Genomic DNA, 21276 nt, shown 5'->3' on the forward strand with positions numbered 1-21276 from the left:
GTCGTCTCCGCGCCGTACGCACGACCGCTTTTTCCCTTTTTTTATTTTTATTTTTTTAAACTTATTTCACACACGCGCGTACGAGGCGGTTTTTTATCGACTCGCCGGCGACGGCAGTAGTGATGGTCCGCTCGATGATGCGCTCGAGCAAAAAACGAAAAATATATATAAACGCATTACGCAAAATCGAATCTTCGAAACGCATCGCGTCTAGAACGTTACTACCCGTCGCTACCCGTACAAAAAATTATACACCGAACACTTGAACATGTGTACATGAATTTAACATGAACCGACACGAATTTATATTCAAAATATCGTCTTATGCACTACTATGACGGTCACCGGAGACGCAATAACATCTCGTAACCTTTTAAATCGTGTCCACTTCGTTCGTGGCTGATAATGAAAACCTGTAACAGACGCAGACGTTTCACTGAAAATCGCTCGGAAAATATGAAAATGTATTTTAGCGTACACGACGTACGTTATTGGGAAACACGCTTAGGTCACAGTCGTCCGTTCGAAATGATCGGCAGCAGTGCGAAATGCGTGTGCATAATAGGCGCGGTGAATAACGCGTTCATATTTATCCCCTCCGCCGTCGTCGCGTGTTACGACCCGACCGAATAAGGAGTGCGATGGGGTGCGCTCCAAATTGCAAACCGCTAACGATTCTCATTTTTTTCCCCCCTCGTGCAGTTTTCACGATTCAGCCGAAAACGGTTCCCCACGTGAAAAATTTCCATTTTTTATTTTCCGTCTGCCCGACAACCCTCTTCTCACGAACATACATGTACACACGTACACACACTGTGATCGCGCGTGTGTTTTTCAGACATTGTTCTGAAGGATCATGGAGTTGGTGCAGGTGGTGGTGGTGGTAACGGCGGGTGGGGTGGTAAAGACTGGTGGGGGACCGTGTTCACCGTGTATTATGTACACCGTGCACTTCGTGCAGCACCGCATAGGCCGTGCGGGGAAACGAATCCGCGCGCGCAGCGTACAATGCGCTCGGCGTGCGCGTGTGTACGTGCGACGACGGGGTTGCGCGCCGCGTGGTTGCCGAATTTAGCCGGGCTTTTCTTTGTCGTCTCGGGCGCGCACTCTGCAAGACCCGCGCGCACACGCCTGCTTGCACTCGCCGTCCCGCGTCGTCCGCCCTGGCTGCCGTCGTCTGGTGCCGATACCGGGTGGTGGCGGCGTAGGCCCACGTCGATAAAATTCCCGGCGAATTTGCATCTTCCCTCGCCGCCGCCGCCCGAAACGTTCGGTGAGGCGGTGACGGTGGCGGATGTGCATAGCGGGTGTGGGCGGCGTGTTCCGTGCGGCGGGTGGCGGCGTCCGGTGCGTAACCGAAAAAAAAAAAAAAAACGCCGCCGCCAACGAAAATTAAACGGCCGCCGCTGCGAAAAAAAGAATTTCGTTGATCGATCGCCGCCGCGGCCGCCTACTCCCCCCGCCCCGCCCCGACGGCGTTATCGGCGCGTCTGGTCTCTTATAACCGTGAAGGCGGCGGCGAACGCGCGTGTACAGAGCGAAACAGATGCACACCGATCGGGTTTAATTTTAATTTTCCTCGCGCATGTACGCACGTACGCACGCGCGCCCCCCCAAAATCACTCTCGTTCGTATGCGTACACCGAACACACCGTTACACGTGCACCCGGTTAAATTAATATTACAATTATTATTCCATCGTGTACGCCTACGATGTACGTAATCTACACTATATATTGTATACACCGTGTTCACACACACACACACACACACGTGCGAACGATACGCGGTCCACGCAGTTATTATCGTTTTCATATTGATTTATAAACATGTCGATATTTTTACGCGCAGAGTTTTCTGCAGTCGTTCTATTTCTCCTCTGCGGTTTTGCTGACCAGATAAAGCTGGTGCGCCGAAAAAACCGATATTCAAGCACAAACCACACTGCGCGGATACGAGAAATTTTTTGCACGAACTGCTATAAACATTAATTTTAACAAGACTACCGCGAAGCGCTGAAATCAAACGAGTTTTCACACGTTATATTAGCCGCTGATTAAAATCTTCATGATCACAAGATTTGGAAATCGTTTTTCGCTCAAAATTTGATCTACAAAACAATTTCGCGTCCATTAAATTCAAATAAAAATGCAATAGCGATCGAACGACATCTTATATTTAAAAATATACACGAGTCCAACTTGTTAAATTCAATAATAACTGTTCGTTTAATCGTATTAAAGAGAAAATCAGTTAAACCGTACGGTTTATTACATAACATTATTTTAATTTAAAATTAAACTCGGGTAATAGGTAAAAAAAAAAAATGTAATTTAAATGTAACGAATCAAACGTAGAAATAACGATACTGTAATTATTTGAATAAGAAATTAAAATGTTTTGCTCTATACTGCAAGAGTGAGTAATAATAAGTATTTAATAAGTTAGAATAAGTGTTCAATTATACATTTATTTTAACATAAATTTTACGATTGAAATTCGGCCAATGAGATACAAAAATTATAAATTCTATGTAACATGCAATATTCCATTGAAATATTTTTGTCATGTTTTTAATGTATTTAACTCCAAGAATTGACAAGGACATTATGTGTACATACACAAAATTATTACACTATAGGATCAAACCTGTGACGAAGCCATCATATACACTACACTTACTTTTAATTAGTTTTAAGTACACGAAGAAAGTTTTCTATATCTGCAAATACTAACACAGGGCCTGTCAGTTCCGTAATTTTAACTCGTCAATAGTATAATATAATTATCATTTTACCGGTTATAAAGCTTAACCGTGGGTGCGACTCGAGTTCTATCAATGCGTGAATCGTCGGGATACACTAAACAACTTTATTTACATAATTACACCGGCGGGAATAAACATCAATGTACATAATTGATAATATTATTTTATTTGTTTAATATGGTTACTTAAAAGCTCCGTAACGATTGTTTGCTGACGTCAGGTGGAAATCCTTTCTAGTTTAATAAAAAAAAAGTCTTAATAACTCTTAAGTTGTCGTCGTATTACATGAGTAAAACAAAAACAGGTGGAATAAAAACATATAGCCCAATCCGGTCTTATACATATATATTATTTTATAGCGTTATTTGTTTTGTACGCGTTGTGTTTGAGATATTCAACGTTCTTATAACTTTTTTAAATCGCGAGTGAACGGGTTTTCGTGTAATTTATAATAATTTACAGGTAATCTGTAAATTATTTATTAAATAAAAGTCTCCGTTTCGTAATTTTAATGTACATAAGCTGGCGTTAGGAGCATAAAAATTATACCATATTATACACCATTTACCATTTATTATATATATATATATATATATATATGGGAAAAAATTAAATTAAAGTTAAAAAACAAATTTAAAAATGTTTACATATTACAATAAATTATTGTATTTGGCAATAACACTTGTATTGTTGTCACTAATTTCTATGTAATATTGTGTTATTAGTTCCTAATTCGAACGGAAAAACAATTTTGCATGGAACTTTGATTCCAAACATAATTTAGTTTGTCCAAATACTAATATAAAATTATATTCAAATGCTTATATGTCGGATGTTGATACTTTCTCTGCAGGAGTTTTTGTTGGTATTTTTTCCATCTGCAGTCTTGAAATAATTGAGAAATTAATAAAAAAAAACCTCTTCAGTACAATTGGTGTGCTGTTTTCAATCTGCAGGGGTTCTGTTTCTGAATAAAACTTTTTGAGATTTTTACTACCCCAAAAACGTATAATTAAAAAAAAAAAAAAACTCATCTTAGTAAAATCAATAAAACTTCCCACTATGTTTTTAAAATATGGAGGTCCATTACAGTGTTTTTGAGATTATTTTTTATTATTAATAAAGCATAATATAATATAAAAAAATAGCTTAACTATATTATTTATTATTTTATTACATTATTTCATGTGTGACTAAATTATTTGTCATTATATTTTTTAATATCAATTATTCCATTAGCTCAGATCACATTTATTCATGCAATTAAAAATGTTTTAAACCACCAAAAAACATCGTTGTAATTTATCAGGTAACAGTGGTAATATCTGCTTTTACCTTAATAACATACTTATATTCGAAAGAGTAATAAAACCATATAAAAATGTTTTAGTACTACATTGCAATTCGATTATACTTAATTCTTCATAAAAGGTATTATTCACGATAATTCAAACGTATAATATAAAGCAAATACAATTCATTAATCATTGTAAATGTATAAATATACCTACTATTAAATCTCAACCACACATAAAAAAATGAATTATATATATATATATATATATTGAACATAAACAACTTATTTGTAGGTTTTTTTTGTATAATTTTAAAATGTATAAAATCGTATCGATATCACGAACAATAAATCAAAAATTTAACTTGTATACCACAAGTTAAAATATAAAATCGAAAGTTGTTGCACCAGAAATGAGAGTATATTATTATGTATTTATGATTGGTTAAAAACGTAACAACATATTGATTAAAATGCGCGTGCCAAAATAACTTACCACGTTCATAAATCCGGTAACGTATATTGTTAAATATTTTTTTTTAGGACTGAAGACTAATAAAATTAAGTTTATTGCATGGTGTGTATATATATATATATATATATATATATATACGGGTGCTCTATTTATTATTTGTACCTACGAAATACATTACAAAAGACATTTTATCGATTATTCATGAAATATAAATTTATATGTTCCCTCAGATCGTATTCTGCATTTCATGATACAGCTTATTACGACTTCAATACAACATTGAATAATTTTGGCAAATGACATACTATAATTGGTATATTAGATATATATATATAGTGTATTAGAAAATTGTTAATAATATTTTCTGTTCCGGTAGTAAAATATATATATGAACACCTATGAAGTTTTAAACAACAATGTAAATTTTTACCTCGAATTCGTTTTTTTTTCGTAGCGTTTATAAAATGTAGTGCGCATGTTAAACGCGGGGTTCGATTTTTTTTGATATTTAGGATAAGCTGAGTGATCGGAAATGTATAAGTACGGGAGGGAGGATGGTAAAAGTGCATTTTCTGGTTCTCCTGTTGAAATTCGATTTTTCCAATTATATACCCTGTCGAGATTCAATTCACTGAAAACCGACATCAAATGACTCTTCCTCTTGACATAATTGTACAAAAGGTTAGGTTCTATTTCGTAATTAGACACCATTTCTTCTATTAACTAAGCATGAACGCTGCAATGAAATGCTAGTCTCTAATGATGCGTACGTTTTTAATTAATTAATTTTTATTTTAAACAATAACGTACATTCTGTATATACTAGTGCGTAGACGAAGCAACAAAAACTGTGTTACGTTTTACGTGTACGTACATTTGTTGTTCGTTTGTGCTTATAGGTCCGCGTATACGTGTATAAAACGGATTTTATACTATTGCCACGTTATTATATACAGTGTAGTCACATGCATTGCAAGTAGAACGAAAAAGGACGGTGTGATTTTAATCGACGCTATAAGACCATGTACAATATGCAGAATAATTTAAGTTTATTTATCGAGGTGAAAAAAATAAAATTAATTCCAAATCATTACAATCTATTTCATCTCGGTGGACTTGCGAGTTAATACGACGAATACACCGCGTGGGGTAGTTTCGTACCGCACTGTTGATTAAACGTACATTTATTTATAGTGTGTACTAGTCACCGCGATAATAACGGCACGAAAGAGATCAAAAGAATCGCGGTAACACATACACGTTCGCACTTTATGTTTAAACGAATACAAATTACAACATCAACCCTACGTAGTATTTTGCGTAACACTTCGTATTTGTATTCTTCCCGTTCTTTAGTTTACTTTTTTCTCACTCCACGTATCGGTTCAATATACACTCACAAGCACACGTGCCCGTGAACGGATACGTACAACACACCTACAACACATCCGAGCGCTTTGCAAAGTGCATCAAATCGTTTCTCATAAGAGCGCGCGGAATAATTATTTCATTTTATATGCACGCGCGTAGCACAACATATTATTTTCTAGTGAAGTGTTAAATGAAATTGTGAAATGAAAACAAATGGTGTATTTATATGTATCGTCTCGAACGGCCAACTGCACAAGTCGTAGTACTAAGGGCGCCCGCAGGAATTTATCAAGGGGAGGCAAGGTATTTAAATTTTTAATTTTTGTTTCTAATTAGTGATAAAGTACCTTATTGTTTTTGACGTATTTTCTATCATATATGTAGGGAACGTAAAAAATTTAATTATTAATTATGTGTATAGTTAGGATGTTACAACTTAATTTTACAGTATTAATTGTAATTAATTAATGTGTAACTTTAAATCAACAAATGCATTTTTTTTTTTGTATAAATAAAATAAGACCGTTGATTTGATAATTGTAGGTTACATATAATATCAAATGTTTCTAACTTCTATAAAATAAATAAAGAAATACCAAAGACCAAATCATTTGGTATTTACCAACTTTAAATATTCACATATAAAAGTTGAAACAATGCATCGAAAACCGATGACTTAAAAGGGCGCAACAGTGAAAAAAATATGTAATACACCCATAAAGATTTGCATAACATTAGTAGAATAAGTGACACTCAACGTTTCAAAAAATGTTTTTAATTTAAAAAAATATTTATTTCATGATATTTTATACTACATAATGGTTGTGATAATTGACCCATGAAAAATTCAATGGGGGGGGGGGCAGATACTCCTTGCGGACGCCCTTGCGTAGTACCTAAGTGATTATTAGATACACTAAACTGTGTAAATAATATATAAATACAATATATCGTATATGTATACAATTGTATACAACGAAAACTGTGTGTGTATAGTCGCATTCGGCAACTTATGATAGTATCGATATTTGAATATAAAATAAAATTCACTTACATTTGATCCGAAGCCTTCGTTGAAAATCACGAAATCACGAAAAAACAATATAAAAACGCTATAAAAAATATTGTAATATAACAATTAACAACGTTCTGCAAAATGTATGATTATTGTGGTATTCGACCGGTGTACTTCCGTTTTAGATCGACAACGTTAGAAAATAGACGCAGCCATCGAGTGAACGAAAAGAAACTGAGATCGCCCATAAACAACTGTTTATCGTTCGCGATAAATTGCCTTATCTGCAAGTTATTAAATTCATTTATATTAATTTATTTTCGTTTAATCAGTAAACATTTATGTTTTCAAAAATATCAGTCGTAAATGACGAAATTCTCAGGATAACAATTTTAATAATTTTAACCTAATTTTATTTAGTCCGTTTAATACGTTATTTTATCTTGTATCGATGTGTATATGTACGTAGTGTATCACTACATTTTTTATTGTTACCACCTGCTGTGGTCCGCTATAGCATTTGTTAAAAAATAACGTCTTATCGATTACAGTTATACTAATTATGAGTCAATTATTCGACAGATAAAAATGTAATTTATCTCGATTTCAAGAATCGGGGCCAACAAGGTGTACAAAACAATCTTATATAGCGACGTATATATGTGTATACATGGCCGGTCCTCGGCCAAGCCGAACATATCATTATAAAGATTTAGACACTTTTATGAATACATGACTCACATTTTGCGTCGTATTAACAGTTATTGTTCACACGTGATTGCGCAAGCATACCTGAAATCTACGTTATCAATGTTACTATTAGTTAAACTGATCGTACGTCTGAAAATGTTAAATTAAATGAACATAATACGTGGTCATACACATAATCGTTACACACGTGGATGATGTTGTTGGTGTAGCTTTTTTTACGATGTTTTTTTATCGTCAGTTTGACGTGGGAGGATTCGGACTGCAGTAATTCTCGGAGGAAGACCAAAGGGACTTTTAGTGTATTCCAGTCAATTTCATTGTAAACGTTGTAAAAGTATGGTGGTGGACAGTGGTGTTTGACGTGGACATAATATTTCCATGCGAACGGTGAAACAACTTCAGACTGTATTTATTAGAAAAATAACCATCTGTATGTTATAGTTATTTTGAAAACGTGAGGAAATATTTTTTTTTTTTTTGAGGAACTTGAAATAGAAAAGAAGCCGCATTTAAAAAACGGAAATATTTACGGGTACGAATACACAACGATAACAAATGAATAATAATCGTATTTGTACCAGAGTTTTGTAATAATACGCCTTGTAATCCGTATTATTAAGAATCATTTTTGTAACGAAAGTGTGTACCGGGCGTTGAACCGAATTCCTTCATCTTGTGTAATATTATGCTAACAACGTTTTACGAATTCCTTTTTCGATACCGTATCCTTCACCATGGTACGTATATACATAAGTGTGTGCGTGCGTACGAGTATGTATAGGGAACAAACGTGGGGCAGATTCATTAACGACGACGGATCGTGGACTGTTATATATTTCAGATAGATACATGTACAATACGATAACGCGTCGGCGGGACCCCCAGGTTTATTAAACGCTCGAACGTGCGCGAACTTTATCCGCAGGTCATGATAATAATTCTCGTATAATGATGTATACGTACGTAAAATGAATTATAAACGCATATACCAGGTACCGGGTGTACAACACACACGGTGGTATACGCATGCCTGACCGAAAAAAAATATCACGTACGTAAAAATAACTGATACCCGTAGTTGGATCGAAAGTTACTGCGAGTAGCCATTAAACTACGTCAGTGATTCTCATCCTTTTCTCATGCATGTCACATTTAGCCACTAGAACCAAACACCGCGTAACCCTAACATCGAAATAGTAAATAATCTTAATTGTGTGTTTTAGAATAATTCTTGAAATGACAAAAAAAAAAAAAAAATACGGTACACAGGAAAATAATAAGTACTCCTACAATTTATTGAGTTGCAGGGTTCAATAAGATATTTCAAAGTTTAAATTTGCAAATTAAAAAAAAATAATAATAATTATAATAATGATTTATATGAAAACCGATGAGAAATTAGGCTCCGATGGTTTCGATGGTTTTTACAAAGTTAAGGAAGTCTAAGGCTGCTAATGGTGGAAAGACCGAGTCTCGTATTGTCTTCTAGAGTTGTACAACTATAATATACTATAACAATAATTCGTATCTAGCGACTGCAAAGTAACTGACTAACGACCCCGGTTAAGTCGATAATGCAGCTTATCGGATCTAAATAACAAACATAAATAATATAAAAATACGAACTTAAAGGTAGCTATTTTAAAGGCACTACATTTACACGGAAGTTGTAGTAATAATACGGTTTTATTAAAATTAATTATTTTCTTTTTTTTTCCTTTTTCCGTTGGAATTTCGTGTCACCCCTACGCTGCGTCTATGTCATCCCGGTTGAGAACCACTGAGGTACGTAATACATCCGACGCATCTCGTTCGAGTGGTTACATACTCCAGCGGTACACGTGACTAACTACGACCAACTAATTCGAATTGATGATCAACTACGATTCGTATATCCATACGTAAATCGTGTACGCGGTAAGTAGGTACCCACTAAACATTTAATGTTGCCTAACATCTCTGGGATGTATGTTTTTGGTTTCATACGGAATATCACATTGCAATGTTAATATAATATTTCGAGGATGTCATTTTTTAGGACGTACGCACGGGGCCTTAGGCACACAGTCGTGTCTCTTTATCAATTCTAAACGTACCATATGTTTACAAATATTTTAATGTACTCGTACAATATTCACCTCCCGCATCCTATCGTTGAATGCGCATTCGCCATTGTTGGAGTATTCGGTCGATATTTTTTTTAAGTGCTCATCGTTCAAAACCATCCACTGAGGATATATAATAATTTTCGTGCACGTATCATTGTGCACACAAGTGCGTTGTATACAGGGGTGGATAAAATAATACGAATACACCATGCCGCATATTTACGTATTGTCGCATGTTATTCGTACTGTGTCTCCGACATCACTGAAGCAAATGGCGAATATTTTGGTAGAAGAATGGGACAAAATTTCGTTGGAAACTATTCACAGTTCCTTTACGAATTTATTCCGCGGAGGATATGTAGCTGTTTTAAAAGCGAACGGTGGCCCAACACGTTATTAATAAATAAATAAATTGCGTACATGTCAGGTGTTCATATTATTTTTGTTCGCTCCCTGTTCGTGTGTGCGCACGGGACGGCGTGCGTGAGCGCGTTGAAACGGAAACAGTCGCCGTCGCAAATATTTGAGAGAAAGCGCGCGTAATTGGCGGGCATACAGGGTGGACCGTCGTGCGAATCACTGCGTACGTCGAAAATGTGTTTTATAAAACCGCATTGTGTTTATCGTGCACGTATTGAACAGCTTTCGTGCGAAATCTATCGAAACAGCCGAACAGCTGCGCGGTGAAAATAACGTTCCGAGGCCAGGAAACGTGTGCCAGGTGTCTCATTGCGTTCGCGTGAGGACGATTTTCTCACCGCCGTGCGCGGACCCGTCGTCGCACAATACGTCTCGTTTTACGCGCAATTATCTAAACGCATACGTGCGATAAACCGGCCAGAATAAAAAACGTATACCGTCCCCGCGAACGCGCTTTACACCCCTGTACGGTGCGAAAATTAATAGTTTCGAGTTTGTAAAACTGCTCCGTCGTTTAAACATTTTCAATGTTTTAATCATTTAATTTGTTTACCGTGTACCGGTATTCCGATTTTCGATCAATAATTATGTACCATATTATTATAAACTTAAAAAATAGATAAACGGCCGTGCCTGGTCCGTAAAAACGAGAAGGGAAATGTTTTTTTTTTTTTTTTTTTGTACGGACTCAACTGGAGCAGTACTCGTATGGACCCAGCTGGTAAACGCCGCGTAAAATATCGAGCCCGGGCGAACGTTATTTTTTGGCATGCAAATATTTGTTTCGTCGTACCCGTAATACGTATAGATTAATGTGCGTGGGTATACGCATCGAAGTCTGAACAGAACCGTTGGTTTTTTTTTTTTGTTCGTCTCCCCGACGATATCTGCGGAACGGCCGTGCGTGCGTGTGCAACGCCATGAGCGTCGCGAGTGAGAGTAAATTTATCTGCGTGCCAACCTTGGTCATCGGCGCGACACGTGAGAGTTTAAAACAATAATTTTGCTTAGATAATCTCAAAATGTAGATACGTACGCGACGGGCACGCGGTGCCGACAAAGGCGCGCTAGTTTGGGAAAAATCGCTTTCGAAAACAGGAGAGTTGTTTTCGAACAAAAAAGAAAAAAAAAACACCGATAAAGCGTAAAATAACGAACCGAACGCCTACGAATATAACATACTAAATGTACGCGTTTTTTTTCGTCCGATTTAGATTTGTCACGCTATTGAACACACGCCGACACGACGAGTTCCACTGCGATCCTGAGATTTCCTTAACACGCGCGTACATCTGAATAGACGTTTTTTCGTGGCGACGAAGTCGTGTTCACGAAAAACATGATATGTATAATTAAATATTGCCAACCTGGATTACCGTGAATTTTCAAGAAAACAAAACGGTTCAAACTAACTAATCTGAACAATGGCTTATTAATTTATTCTGCACTATATAGATGTACGTCATCTACTGATTATCATTTATGAATTTAAAATAATCTCACTGCAGGATTTATTTTTTGTTCAAACACTGATTCTAATCTAGGCCCTAATTAGATAATCTAAATTTTTTTTTATAATTTTTCATGTTCACCTTGAATTACAATAGTCTATCTAATAATAATACCAAAAATATCTTAAAACCTGAAAAATGTTATGTAAAAATTAACTTTAATAGACTTCATAATATATACTAAGGAATATAAAAGCATATTTTCAACTAATATAGGAAATAACATGCAGTATAATATCGTATTTGGCTTATATAATGCAAAAGTCGTTTTCATATCAGGGTCTTTTTCTTCTCTTTCGCATTTCTCCTAATTATTAGAGGTCGACCACTTTTGTCCTAAACCTCTACTCGTCTCGTTTTTTACATCCCCTACGGCACACACCAACTGCCGTCATATCAATCTCAATCGTATCTAACCATCTTTTTTTGGTCTTACCTTTCCTGTTTCTCTTCAACACTTTCTTTTTTATAATATTATAAGCCTACATATTATGAAAATTTATATAATATAATTTGGTTACATTTACATACTTAGGGTATTAATTAAATTTGCAAAACATAAATTGTTTTTCATCAAAAAGGTAGTTTCAAAATAATTTTATTAAATCAAATAATCACAAGCGTTCAATGTTAAATATGATGTTTTGTATACGTTCTGTATAACTGCAGCAGCAGTTGCATTTAAATTTAATGCATGCAATTTTTTTTTCAAGTCTAAATTATGCATTTTATTTGCCAATTGTATACCTTAGACAATATTATATTGTATATTCGATGTGCCCCTCGAAGACTCCTTCCTGCTGCATTCGGAATCCGTACCTATATAATATTATGTACACGACGATGGCGGAGTCATGATCGGTGCTTAGTTTGAATATTCAATGAATTTAAAACGTACGAAAAAATTGCAATATTATTCACATAGTACGACTTTTATTTATGCGACAACGGCACGTGTTGGCACATCCGTTATGTAATTATACAATAACTATAATTACATGTTTTATATTATTTATAGTTCCGAAAAAATAATATAATAATAATAATTCATTTTAAATAAAATCGAAATGTCATTACTGTTGATATTAATAACTGATATTTCTAATTGTTCTAGAATATTAATAATTGTATTAAAATGCACGTTGGTTTTTTCTTAATTAATATTTTCGTTCGTACGCAATGCAGTACATTACATTTTATGTATTATTATTTTATCTACAGATATGTGATGTTACGAGCAGGGCCGTCCCAAAAGAGGTATTGGGGGGTGTCTCACCCTCCCAACGAAAATACCAGTTGGACTTGTTTCATTATAGCCTAGAAGGACTTACGGAAAACAAATATTACATATTTCGTAATACAGTGTATACAGTGCTATACACGAATACAATTTATATAACTACTTATTATACAATATAAAATATTGTATTAAATTATAAATAAATTATAACTAAATTGTCAATTTTAAGAATATGTGACACTGAAACTTTTATAAGTATACATGTTAAAAAGTAAAACTAAGACTATATATAGTTAATTAAACTACATACATTGAGTAAAAAAATAGTAGTCAGCATTTTTCATATTATTCACCCCCCCCCCCTTGATTTTCATCTTCAGGATGGCCCTGGTTACGAGCGTCACGCACACCCGGATATTTAGTAGGTGTACACGTATACATGCCTAACACATTCTCTGAAAAATATAACATTTTTGAATCAATCAAGTGTGATGTATTTGAGATACGTGCAGAAATATTTCCTATTTTTAAAGATATTACACTTTGCGGTGCTATATTGTAACGTGTGTATAGTGTTTAATACCTTTTGGATACTTTTGTCTTGCATCGTTTTAATTAAGAAAATATGTTTGCTTATAACTAATTAAATACTCGAACATAAGATTTAATTTTCGGTTCACAAAGATTTAACAGAAAAATTGAGGAAGATGAAATCAACTTGTTATGAGTATTTTTTTTTTTTATTTTTCACTGTACATAATACACCGCCGAATAATATATATAATATACCGAACATGTTAGATTTTAGGTTATAAAATATTACCGTGCGTTTACCTATGAATTATTTTTGTAATTTAAATAAACAACGAAATAATTTATCTGTCCTTCGACTACACATTAATAATATTTTCCTCGTTTGGTTTTTAAAGTGATTGAGCACGAAATTCGTACTATTGAAGTTCATTTTTCAACACAAAGCTCATACTACCTACAGTAGCACAATCAGGAATTTTTCATGGGTGGGGGGGGTCTGACAAAATAAACTAATATACAAATAATAAAAAATTATAATATATATATCTAGAATATGATATTAATATACTATTATACGTACCAAGGGGGGGGTCCAGACCCGGAGTCCAACCCCCTGGTTGCGCCACTGACTACCTATGATTCAATAATTGTTCGAAAGTCAATAATTATGTAGACCTCGTCTATTTTATGAAATTTGATTAAAATTATTTAACATTCAATATTATCAAAGTTTAAAAGTGCATTTTAATTGCGTTTAGACCAAGCATGTATAACCATCGAAGAAAGTCCAATTTCAATTAAATTGGTCGAGTATTATTTATAGGTTAAAGGTGACGGTTAGATGTAAACAAGTCGTAATAATTGTTCATAGGCGATGTATACGAGCCAATGCAAAACCGCTTGATTATATTAATTTTCAAGGACGTTTTTCGGAATTATTTTAACGGTTCGATTATTTTGTTTTTTTTTTTTCGCCAAACCGTCACAATTCATGTAGTAATTTATTACCTACCTATTTATCTATTTTCGACAGTTAAAAGAAGGCCTCGGTATAATGTGGCAATTAGTCCTGACATGCAGCTGTGTTGCGATAAATTTTCATATTTATAAGTAGGGTTATCGAACCGTTGCCGCCGAGATTAAATCATTTTATTGTGGACTGGTCATATGTCCGCGATTTTTTTTTTTTATTTTTTTTTATCATAGTGCATAATTTTTATCGACACTTATTGGGGCCCCGCAGTGTATAAAACAGTAGTGTAGTCTCGGTTTTACATTAAAATATTATTATTATTATCTCGGTTGGATAATATACATGTACACTATATAATATACGAGCGCGTAAACACAATGTTTTTATTTTTATTATTATTTTTTTTTCGGTACGTAAATCGCAATCTAAAAAACCCTCATATATTTTTATATATGCACGTATATATGCACCGGTTTTTACGAGCCTGTGCAGATGGTATTTTGGGTAATATAAATCGACGGAGTTCGCGCAACCGAACACATATGAAGTAAGGTCAGGTCGGGCGGGCAAACCGGTCGTTCCGCAGAGCCGTATTGCCCGTTGCAATTTATGTATTTATTGCTTTGGATTTTCTTTCTTCTTTAATCCTTTTTTTTTTTTTGTTGAAGATGCAAGCACACACGCAGACGACATTAGTCGAAAACCCATGTACGTTGTGTGTGCATGTGTGTGTATGTGTGTTTTTTTTTACCAAAGACCACATTCCGGTTTATTTTTTTAGCAGCACAAGACCCAGACCTACGCCAAAATCCAAACCAGTTTTGACCTTGGTTGTTGGCCGCCTATATAATTTCTCTCTCTCTCTCTCGGTTCATGTTTTGTATTTTTGTTTTTCTCTCGCTTGCTCCATCACTCTCCCTTGCGCACACGTTTACTCTCTTTATAACCAGAAACCAATAAAAAAAAAATTTAAAAAAATCGCAAAATATCATACACTCTTTTGCCTCCTTACACACACACACACATACACATACACCAACATCGTTGTCGGGGACCTTGAACCAGCGCTGACTTCGCGCGCTGTCGGACCGAATTATTTTTGCGATCTTACGCGCACAAGTGTTAGCAGGCCCCCTTGGTCTGCGGTGCTTTGTCGTTACGAAATTCTTGCCAACATAAACTCTGAATACATTTTAAATCTTATAGCAAACGTACACGCGTTTCGAGCGGACGTTTGCAGTAACGATTGAAATATATTCTCTAACACGGCTGCGCAATGTCGCGTATCGCATTCAGGGGCGTCATTTCTGTTTCTTTTTGGTGTGTGTGGGGTATCAAGTAGGTGAAATAGAATTTTTTATCTAATTAGAAAATTAGAAATTTCATAAAAATATCTACATACATAAATTATTCTATTTTTAATACTTCCATAGGTTATGAGTCAACTTAATAGTAAAAAAGCAATTTAAAAACTAAATAGAATAAATAATTGATTACTTTACCTATAATCACTTAATCTAACTAATGATGCATAAGAGCTAGAAGACAGAAAATTCAGCAAAAAAAGCACATTATTAATCTTAAAACATTTTTACAGAGTTCAAAAAAATAAAAATTGAATTATATTTTACAAAAGCGGTTACCGGTGATTTTTAAATGTAGCAAATACATCCACAGCTTTTTCTAGACTTATATTTTTAACTTCTTCTTTTTCACCATTAAGTACCATGTGGTCGCTTAGTCTTTCATCACCCATGGAAGTACGTAAACATGACTAAACATTTTTGAGCGTTGAAAGAATATAAAAATATATTTATATTAATATGAATTAATATAAAAATACAATGTAATTTAAATTGTATAAAAACACGGTACATTATTTTAGCAGGCCAATTGGGACTATTTTAAAAGTGAGGGGTGTAACCGTACACCCTGACCCCCCTCCCAATGGCGCCCTTGATCACATTAACTATAATTCGACTGCTTATAATACGATATTTCGGACGTTATGTAGGTGCATTGCACTGCGTCGACCTCACACAGCACACGGGTATTGGACGTTGCGTTGGAAGAAACGGCATTACTCGTATAACACCATACTATATGGAATCGTTTGTATCAGAATTAGTGACATCGGTACGAATTTGTATATCGCACATATGGGTGTGAATTTCGCAGTCCTTTCACTTTTTCGGCTTCAATGACAAACCGTCTCTGCACCTTTGCCGCAGAGCACAGCACACAATAGCTAATATTAAAATAATTATTCGCGCGAAGTTCTTTGTTATACATTAAATCATAATGAATATATACAATTTTCGACCGAACGGGTGGGTGTCGTATTTTTTCGCGTGTAAAACTCTCACGGGTTTTATGTGTTACCTATCGTTTTTGTTTTATGCTACGTTACGATGCCAACCTACATAATTGGTAAGCAAATCGTGTACTATGTTTAAAAAACAGAACGTTTCTTTTGTATCATGTAAAAATATTATTTTCTTAGCCAGAGCGTTGTAAATATGTATTAGTAAAATTCGATATTTCTCTCGAACCGAATTTCGGTAAATATGCGTTTTTCAACTACAAAAAAAAAATAATGACTAAAACGTTTTGATTAAAAATGAATACATTTTATTGTCATACCGCATAATTAACTATATTTCAATCGTACCGTTTTCATGAAGTATCATCTCTTCTGTGATGTTGAAGTTATCCCAACGCAATAAATTACGTTGAACGTTTTAGGTAAACTGTGTTCTTATATACTGTCAGCATATTTTTACCAATCGTCGCAAATTAAATGACTATGTATTGATAAATATACATTTTTCAAGTATTCGCTATATCTTCTTGTATTTGAAAAACGACCATTCATATTAATTCCAACATAACAGATAAACAAACAAATATGGTATATATACTGTATAAAACGTTTAAGTTTTACAGTATAATTTTATAAACGTATTATTTGTTGATTGTCACAAATCCATTATTCACTGATCATGTAATATTAAATAAATATATATTAGATGTAAAGAAGATGGACCCCTTGACCCTGGATACACTTAAAATTTAAAAACCGGTTTGTTTATTTTTTTACGTATCACAAAATTATTTAATTGTTTAGTAAACAATTTCGCAACACAATTTTATTGGCACGTACCTATTAAACTCTATACGTTAAGCTCCGTGACTATTTTTCTTAAAAAAAAATTTTAAACTTGATATTATAATATGACAAGACAAAGAAACAAGGTTATTTTTTGTTACCTATTAAATTTCACTAAATATAATTGCATAGAAATATTTATGAATAAATTTATTCGGTCGGTTTGAATCCACTAATGCCATTATATGTACAAGGAAAATTAAATAGACGGTACACATTTAAAATTAATAAATGATAAACATAACTTATATGATGACGCGACTAAATCTATCCGTATAATATATTATATTTCATTATTATTTACAGACAATAATTATCTTCATTGTATTACAGCAACAAGATAACTTACTATTTTATGTAATTGAATTGCAATCAGTTCAATTCAATATTAATGGTTCCGTGTCATGAAATATTACAATAAATCCGTATTACAAATAGTCATTGAATTTAATAAAGCATGTGATCATCCGTCGTATTTTTGTTTTTCGGGCTGTCTAATCAGTATTATTATTTATATTTTTTCAATAAAAGGCAAAGTGTAATATATGTATCTTTTTTTATTTTATAATTTTATAATCCTCCTGGCTCCGTTTTTTTTTTTTTTTTTTTTTTTTTTAATTTGCGTATACCTTTAGAAATATTATATGTTTACGTAGACATAACCACACATCAAATATATGTAAATTTATTTTTTAACAAGGGACCTGTTCATTATCAATTTGATTTTAAATTACTTTCATAATTGTATCCCCGGTTTTTTCTCTCGCAATATATATATTATATTATGCCTATACTTTACTGTATATCGGCGAATATACATAGAAGTTCCGATAAGTTTTTGAATATTAAACAGCGATAATATATTCATCAATGTAAGGATATAAAATATTTAGTTTCTTTTCACAAACACCTAAGAATTCATATCTATATATATAATATAAGGTAGACCGAATTATCATGTATCTGATAGTGTTGTAAAAACCTTTGAATTTAATTTAAAATTTGAAATTACATACAGTAAACTTCATAGTAAACATATTTTTAATTTCGAAATGTTTACGAGAAATGATTACTGATGAAGTAACATTTATTTTTACATTTTCCAGTTAGAATTAATATTTGTCGTCTTTATTATAATTTAATTTCATTAATCCAAAATGTCAATGTTATTAACATTTTTAATCAATTTATTTAGTTATCAAATTTTTAAGGTAAAAAAAGAAAAGAAAAGAAAAAGAAATTTTACTGATTTTTGAGTAAATCATTTGTACTATAAAATATGTAGTCGTACATTTCTCCATTTCTCAAATTGGTTCATTGTATATACAAACCAATTTATCAAAAATAAATTAACTATATGAGCTATTTAAATTTTAATTAAATGTATTGATCATTTTAACTAAAGTATCAATTAAATGTGTAATACTGTTATTTACAGTTAATATTATAAACGTAAAATTATCAAAATAAATTACCTTGAATACAATGTATATAGGTACGTTATATAAATAAACTAATACACGTTTCTATAATAGTTGCCAAATTAGTTGCAAATGGAAAACTATTGATGCATTGTGAAAGGTACAATGACTGTGTAACCAATATATTTTTAATCACCCTTTATATTGATATATATGTACATGGTTAGTTACAGTTAATAATACTGTAAATGTTAAGATACCAAAAGAAATCGATTTCAACACACTGTAGAGACAATTTATGATTCATAAACAAAACATTACATGTATTATGTATAGTTTCCAAAATAGTTTTAAATGACAGATTTTCGTTGTGTTGTCAATGACTATATAAACTATATCATGAGATTATTTAACTATCATTCATAGAAACTATTATAAGTTTACATGAAATATGTACTTACCTTACACGTTTCATCGATAAATTTTACGTTTCGATGACAAAAAAAAAAAAAAAAACCGTAATTTTGTTGCATATTTCTCAAATTAAACTAACCTAATATTTTTTTATTTTATTTATTCCTCTTATGTATCGTGATTGTATGCGCGTCAATGACACTCATATATGTTTATAAATAACGCAATTAATTTATTAATTTAATTTATAATTTATAAACGTTAAACTATTTGAAAAAATTTACATTTTATTAGTGTAATAATCGGAATAAAATAATATAGAAAAATGGCTTTATTTTTATAAATTGCAATCCATACAATAATTGACACAAATTATTTAACAAAATTTAAGTATACAGTATATATAGTTATACATATTATTTCCTAATCATCTATATAGAATACTGCAGCATGATATAATAAACATTATGTATTATATAATAGTTTATAATTTATACTCGTATCTACTACAGAGTCATTGTTTTTTATTCGTAATTATAACATAGCTTGCTATTGATATTATACGATATTTATGTGTTAGGTAAGTATAATCGCTCTTTTACATTAATTTATGACGTTTAACGTAATACAGAAACAAATTATTTGAACGTCGCCTATTATGTTACATAATATCCAGGATATTTTTGATATGACTGTCTATCTATTGATGCATTATTATTGTGAGCATTTTTCATGAGCATTGTTTTTTATCTACGAGCTTTGTTTTTTTTTTTTTAAAAAAAGCACACAATTTGCAGTAATTAAATTCGTTATCAATATTTCAATAAAATCAGGCTTTAGTCAGATTTAAATTCTTAAGTTAACATATTTTTTTTTTCAGTCATATTAATAATGCCATAGTATATACATATGAGAATGTACATGATTATTCAAGGTTTCGATCGGTAACATTAGACTTGTATTCGACTAAAGTTTATTTTATATTGCAAACTTATTTATTCGCGAATCAAAAATACCAATAAATAAATGTATCGGCTGGTTATAGCAATAAAATTAGATTGGACACACGATATTAAATACAATTTATTATTACGACTTTACGATAACAATGCATATAAAACGCGTTGTATCCATAGATATTGTATCAAAAACATTGATATTCTTTTATAGGTTAGGTTACAATTTTCATCGACCATGGTTATCTTGTGAATACACATACACACACACATATAAATATGATGTTTCATTTCAATGATAGAATTAAAAGATAGCTTCCTATTGAGGTAGCCTGAGGTCAAAGATAATAATAGTATAGAACATTTTTTTTGTAAACTTAAAACTTTTCAAACCACATATATATATTACATACGCGATAGCATACAATTACATAACATTACGATCGGTTTCAGCAATGTTTCCCGCGGGCATTATAGGTGTATACCTACATGGAATTAAATCAAATTTAACGAAAAGACAATTATTTTTTTTTTTTATTCACTACCAAGTACCATTACCTACTACAATATTATTATAGCTTGGTATACGAATTTACACCGCATGCATAAAATATTTCATAACGATTTATATGCGTATTATGCAGGTATCTTTAGACAATGTTTTGTTTTGTACAAACAGTGTATTCGAATCAGCGAATATTTATGAACACAAGAGGTTGGTTCAGCTTTTAGGCGAAAAGATAAACGTTAGAATTTTACATGTAGTCTGATTTAGACATGATATAATGTTAAGATAACGAGTGCTTGTGTGTAGACGTGTTGTGTGTACGATATTAGAAAGAACAATATAATTATTCGGTGTGTACAGGTAAATGACGAAATAACGATGTAACCTGC

At 32.8% G+C, this 21276-nt stretch overlaps 1 protein-coding gene across 1 annotated transcript in view; it reads right to left on the reverse strand.

Annotated features, from left to right (window-relative positions):
• The window catches only part of LOC112684070 (mushroom body large-type Kenyon cell-specific protein 1-like), a 43743-nt gene extending 36684 nt beyond the window's left edge, over positions 1-7059 (reverse strand). Inside the window, exon 1 of the mRNA XM_025555373.1 lies at positions 6962-7059. The gene's annotated coding sequence lies outside the window, so the exon portion shown is untranslated. The remainder of the gene's footprint in view (positions 1-6961) is intronic.
• Positions 7060-21276: the final 14217 nt, after the last annotated feature.

This window comes from Sipha flava, unplaced genomic scaffold (assembly GCF_003268045.1).
Source record: "Sipha flava isolate LNK unplaced genomic scaffold, YSA_version1 240_pilon_pilon, whole genome shotgun sequence".
NCBI classification, from domain to species: domain Eukaryota; kingdom Metazoa; phylum Arthropoda; class Insecta; order Hemiptera; family Aphididae; genus Sipha; species Sipha flava.